Genomic DNA, 6,695 nt, shown 5'->3' on the forward strand with positions numbered 1-6,695 from the left:
GTCTAAACCGGGAGTGTCGCTATTAGAGCCGGCGACCACCTCCCCCTCTTTCTAGACATCGGCACGACGTTTTCTGCCGTTGTCATGACCCATATTGTTGTCCCCACATTAGGAGATAATCCAAAATAAGTTTATCACATTAGCGTATATATACAATTCCCGTTTGTATGATCAAAATCAAGTCTCGTTGATATTTCCAAACCAACTTGGAGGACCTAGAGAACTTGATGATGATCGAATCCGCTAAAGGTTATGGATCATGATGCCACAAAAGATCATCGACAATATGTCGTCAATTAAGGTGGTAAGCAATCAACTTGACTAATAACTCAACAAGTAGAGTTATATGGACGTTTCAAGAAACGCTCCATGAGTACATTCCACAGTACTTTGTGGTCATTACTTTTTGCACAGATTGCCATTGAAGGCTTGTCGATGTGACGCGTCAAAGACTTTGAGCGTATGAGATGTGAAATCTCGGCATCTAAGCTTGTTAGCCTAGGGGTCAAAATATGTGGTTTAATCATTTCTAGTGAAAGGTTCCACAGATATCAAGCGAAGATTCGCCTTAGGTATCGAGTATGTCAAAACTCAATGAGCAGAATGTTACGTTGCCCTTGCATACAAAACCAAGCTGTTATGAGACTCGAAAGAGGTCACAAATAATGCTTTTAATGGTTTGTCCTTCATATTTATCATACACAATTCGGAAAAGCCGCAAATTGATCAAACACAATCCGGAAAAGCCGCGAATTGATCAAACACAATTCAGAAAAGGTCTCGGATTGATCAAACACAATCCGGAGAAAGGTCGAGGTTGATCATACACAACCTGGACAAGGAAGCAAGAGTGATCAAACACACTCTTGACCCGCGAATAAAATTCCGGGATTTTTGGTACCTGCACACACAAAATCCCAAGCATAGAATGGAGATGGAGAAGGGAGAAAATGATTTTATCCTCCCCAAGTTATTGAACTTGGAAAAGTTTAAGGTTTCAAAACATACCTTTCTGGTTTCCTTGGAAGACGAGTAATCTTGAAATCTTTGGTTTCTAGAGGCTGCCGAGAGGAGAAACAACGTTTCGCCTACTTATACTTCGAATTTGGGGCTGAAAATTTGACAGGAGGAGCAGCTCTGGATGGGGAAGCTGCTATCAAAAGTTCAGGTTGATCAGAGCAAGGGAAGGTGGTGAACTGGTGGTCGGTAGCGGCGGCGGTCTGGAATCTTCCGGCGGCCGGTTTGGAGACTCCGGCCGGTTCTCAAGATGAGGCCGGCGGCGTTGGATCCGGGATGGAGAGAGCTTTCTGGAGATATAAAATTCCGGAGGAGGGTAGTCGGAATTTTGGTCGGAAATCGGGAAAAACAAGGCTGCCCGATTTTAGGGTTTGGAAAATAAATGGTGGGCTATTGGCTCTAGGGTTAGAACAATGTGCATGATAACGTGATGAAGGATAAAGTGTAGAGACAAAGATATAGCAAGAGAATCATCATCTTATTCATTGATAGGAGCCCTTTATATAGGGAATTACACAATACCAATATGGTAAGGATATGAATACATAGATCTAGTCTAGCTACATATCCTATTGACATAAGGCCAATGCACACATAAAGAATATCTAAAAAGATACAGAATATCCTAGAACAATATGAACATAATATAGTTACATTTACCTCTTTGGTCTTGGGCCCCGTACGAGAGGAATAGGCCCATTCGAGCTAGGTTCACTCACAAGCTCCATTGTTTGATCAAAATCACCATCTTTCACATACCCAAAGAAACGCTTGAGGATGTCACCGTTCTCATTTCCTGCCAATTAAATTGAGCAGAACTTGAATTCCAATTAGTCACCTCATGCACAAATCCTAAGTGAGAAAAGAAACATAAAAACCCAAAACATTGTTTTACATTGGAAAAACATAGTACCTCCATCACTTGCTTGTAATTCCGAGTCTACATCAGGTACCAATTTCTCCTCCGAGTAATGGGTCTGCCCAGCATCATTTGTTATAGTATGATGATGCGATATCTCTTCCTCTTCATCTCTCTCTGAATACAATTTAGTAACTTATATAATTTCTTCTATTAACATTTATAATATGGGATAGTTGGGGAAAATGGGAGCCTGCCTTTCTTTCGGGAACTGGTGTGCTACCGCAGCAAGGTGAATTGAAGTTTTTCTCCAGAACTTCCCACGCTATCTTGGCTGTACTGCTTTCCCCGATAAAAGAAAATGCCTCCATACCGCAACAAACTTTAATTGCATGCAAGGCTTTGGCATCCTTTCTCCTCCAATCCTTAGATAATTCCGCTTCCCCATTTTCTGATTCAGGTGTTTCCTCTTTGACGACATCCCATATATCTGTAGCTAATAAGTGTTATAATATCCAGACCAAAATAAATAAAATAGTAATGAAAGGTTTCATGAGTTACATGAGTTACATGAGTTACATGAGTTACACAAAGAACATAGATGATTTTGGAGTTATAGTCAAGGCATGAGTTACAGGAAAATTCATGAAGTACCATTTATTGGGAGAGCACTAACGAGAGGTCTAGATGATTCCTCCTTAGCCTATAAAAGGAGAGTCATTTGCTCATTCCAAGCATCTCATCCATCTCAAACATCCATCTTCCAAGTAGAGAAGAGTGTCCACTCCAAGTTGAGAGTGTAGAGTAGTTGGTAGCAAAACAAGTGTGAGAGAGGGTTTCCTTCAAGTAATGTTCTTGAAGTTGTGTATCTCGTGTACCCATTATTTCATAGTGGAAGTTCTTGTTATTGCTGCCCCGTGGACGTAGGCACATTGCCGAACCACGTTATATCTGGTGTTCCCTTTCCTCTATCTTTTACATCTTTGCATATTTATCCTTTGTGTGGTTTGAGTTGTTACTTCCATTATATTATTTTTCCCAACAATAAGTCTTAATCTGGGAACTCCAATATCTGTAGTTATGCTGGTTAAGAGCTTCTACCACAATTGCATTGAAGGCAACTGTAGCACTCGCCATGCTCAATCTGTCAATTAATTCAAGGCGATTCTAAGTTGATCAAGCATATGTATGTGAAAATAAGAAAAGAACAAAGAAACAAAACCAAGCAAATATAGTTACTCACCGATGTAATGGTCGGAAAATTTTACAAAAAACCCGCTGCTTGTGAATTCCAGCTGTATGTCCAGATCTAGGCAGGCTAGGAAGCTTTAAACTTCGATTCACAAGGAGCAGATAGCCACAGTTTCTGATAAATATAATTAACAACTCAGCAATTCATTAAAAATGACCAGAGCAATAGATTATCAAATGCTCGATATACCTAATAGAAACAAGAGCTGTGGACCCTGAAATTGCGGGAGACTCCTGGAAATCAATAGAGTATCCCTCGTTGATGTTTAGCTAGGAAGTGATTCTTTCCGATGTGTTTAGATTCTTTTCTTTGTTTATGGACTCTTTTATGTTTTTACTCTTCAACTTTGGGTTGTGGACAAATTTACATATTTGCTAGTTGATGCTGACGGACTAATTTATTCTGAAATCCATGTTGTACCAAACTACCAACTTGTATGAGAGTGAATGAGTGACAAATATAGTTATGTCATCATAACCAATTCCATAAATATGATCTCAAAGCAACTCTAACAACTTTTCCAAAATTTCAAAAAATATAGTTATTTCTCAGATCCTTATACTTCAATTCCAACAACAAAGTTTCTATGATCTGAAAAAAAAAAAAAACACACACACACACACACACCCAAACGTTTACTCTAACTTTTTGTACACATGAACATATTTGGTAAGATGAAGCATATTATTTAAGTTAGAACAATGCTAGTGATGATGGATTCTTTTTTTTTTGACATAAATGAAGGAAAAAAAAATGCGACTATTGAGACATCTAAATTTGCTCAGTATACCTCTTATGCTCTTTACACCTCCTTTTTAATTTTAACTACAAACATTTGCTCACTAGACCTCCTTTCAAATTCCTAAAATAACCTTAGGTATGTTATTGACATATATCATGATAATTTACTAATTATACCTTTTATTAATTCTCTAGACCTCTCAATCTTTAAATTTTTTTTTCTTTTTGCATGCTATCATCGAGACCTCTATTCCTTGATTTTTTTTTTCCATTCAAACCTCTTTCACGACCTCAATTCCTTGACATTTTTTTATTTCCCATAGAATGTCACCAAATCTCCGTTATTTGATCAATTTGTAAGAAAAAAATTTCAATGCCGTCAATTTTTCTCTTAAAAATCAAATAATACAAAGTATTGGGTTTAAAAAACTTATATTTACTAGCCCAGTATTGTCTCTCCTTATAAATGAGAGCTCATGAGTTCAACTCATAATAGACTCGTTGTAGCATATTAGTTGTTTCTCAGGTAAAAAACAAAACTTATATTTACCAATAAGAAAATATTCTAACATAATTTAGCTTTTCTTTTTCTATTTTACTTGTGCTAAACAACTATCAAAGATAATAATTGTATACTATGTATGTTCTTTTTTTCCCTTTATTTTATGTACATCATAAAATTATTTCAATAGTTATTTAATTGTTTATCATCGATCTGTTTTTGCATATATATTCTTTCACCTTGTATATATATATACTTTCAACATGTATGATAGTAGAAAATTTTATGTCACACGGTTGATATTGATCAAAGTTTTAGCTCTAATTAAATATATAATATGTAGTAAAATTTAGAAAATAGTAATTTAGAAATTAAAAATATATATATAAGGAAAATAATAAAGAATACAATCAATTATTTATCAAATTGGAAAGTTTAGAGAAACTAAATATACTTCTTTTTGTATGATTATTGTCCTTAATAATCATTACGTAAGAAGAGATAATTGTCATTCAATAACTCATAACAAAGGGAGGTCAAATGAGTAAATTTGAAGGTCTCAATAGCCGCACTAAAAAAAAGTTAGTAGTAGGTAAATCTGAGATACATAGATATATTGTATATGCTTGGATTAGCCAAACTATAGTCTGGAACTCTAAGTTAGTAGTAGGTAAATCTGAGATACATAGATATATTTTATATGCTTGGATTAGCCAAACAATAGTCTGGAACTCTTTGAAACAGAACACAGTACACGGTTAAACTCGAAAGATAACATCATTACATCACCTTATTCATTTCCAAGATCTTTAGTCACTCGTCTCAATGATCAAGGAACAAGGCAGACACAATCTTACAAACACAATAACCAAATACGAAGTTGGAACAAGACACAATCATACAAGCACAAGAAGGCAAGAACCAAATAAGAAGTAATGTATTGCATAGAAGTTTAAATGCCAGCTTTCTTGCCAAACATCGAAGGTCCATAAGTCCATCTGCAAATCTCATAAAGGAGGGGAATAAGAAAATGCAAATGACACGACCGGAACAGTTGCAAGCACAATGCCTGTGATTATCATCGTTGCTTCTCCATCAAACATAATGGTAAGGGCACAAGCAAATGTGATCATCATAGTCGCAATAGAGATGAAAAGAGTTGAAAGACCGATCGTCATTTTTGTGGGTAAGGACCGAAGGAAATCGTCTTCTGCATAAGTTGATGTGAGAAGTCCCAAGAACGTAATCACTGAAGCCGCAGAGGAAATGAGTGATATTGTATCTGAGAGTATATAAATCCTAAACAACTTGTTATGCAGAAACAGGAAGACCGGTGTCGCCATTAGTCCCACCGGGAACTGTGAATGCTGCGGCGAACATCACAGTAACAATAAGAGCACCAACGGTTGTACAAGAAGCTGCAACCCCTTTGGTAGATATTTCTGCTTCATCCTTCAATTTCTTGTGATTCCTGATGAATAGTTCTCGTGCTGTCAAGTTTGAATAATTGACGTACTCATGCATTTCACTAGGTAACATACTCTCCACCTCCTGCGTCTCATTAAGTAGATACTAAAAATCAAATTATTCTAAATAAAACTAAAAGTATAATCGAAAAATTCTAACCTTGAACCACTGTAGTTCTCGTTGCATTTGCAAACTTGCATCCTGACATGCTTCGGATGTTTAGCAGATGATATGTGTGCAGCACTATGTAGCATATTAGTCTTAAACTTTGCGATATTATGAGTAATGTCGTCCCTTGAGCTTATATATAAGATTATAAACCTTTTCTTGCCGACATTCAATGGCATATTGAATTATACTCTTCTTTTTGTCATCAAAGATGTCCAGGACTGCCTCGTTTTCAACATACATTTTCTTAACAAATTCAAAATGTCCTTGTGCAATAGCTTTGAACAGTGAAGTTCTCACAACGTTCAGTTCTGCCGTTGTTAGTTTATCCAAATCTTTTATTACTGTTACCATGCAGATTAGGAATTTCTCAAATCGGAGATGATTTAGTTTCTTTTTATACAGATCTTTGATTCCTAGGTTGAAAAAACAAACAATAATAAGTTTTTGTTAAAGAAATTATATTTAAAGTATAAATTGAAAATAAACGAACAATGTGGATTGAGTAGCAAACCCAAACGTCGCGAGGCGCCCCTAATAGCTTCTCTGAATACATTCGTAACTGCATTGCAGATTTCAACTGTTAGCCCAGAAGTAAGGAGGGCGTGTATGGATAGAAATAGGTTAAGGGTTGTTCAATTCCTTTCCAATAAGTTCAGTGTATTGATAGTTCATAGGTGCATATTGTT

General features: G+C 36.3%; 1 non-coding gene across 1 annotated transcript; it reads right to left on the reverse strand.

Annotated features, from left to right (window-relative positions):
• Positions 1 to 5,566: 5,566 nt before the first annotated feature.
• LOC101311579 lies at positions 5,567 to 6,340 on the reverse strand. Its single transcript, XR_184771.1, has 2 exons — positions 5,998 to 6,340; positions 5,567 to 5,922 (listed from the first exon to the last, which is right to left on the reverse strand). It is a non-coding gene; the product is annotated as an uncharacterized LOC101311579 (transcript).
• Positions 6,341 to 6,695: the final 355 nt, after the last annotated feature.

Source organism: Fragaria vesca, linkage group LG5 (assembly GCF_000184155.1).
Source record: "Fragaria vesca subsp. vesca linkage group LG5, FraVesHawaii_1.0, whole genome shotgun sequence".
Lineage (NCBI taxonomy): Eukaryota > Viridiplantae > Streptophyta > Magnoliopsida > Rosales > Rosaceae > Fragaria > Fragaria vesca.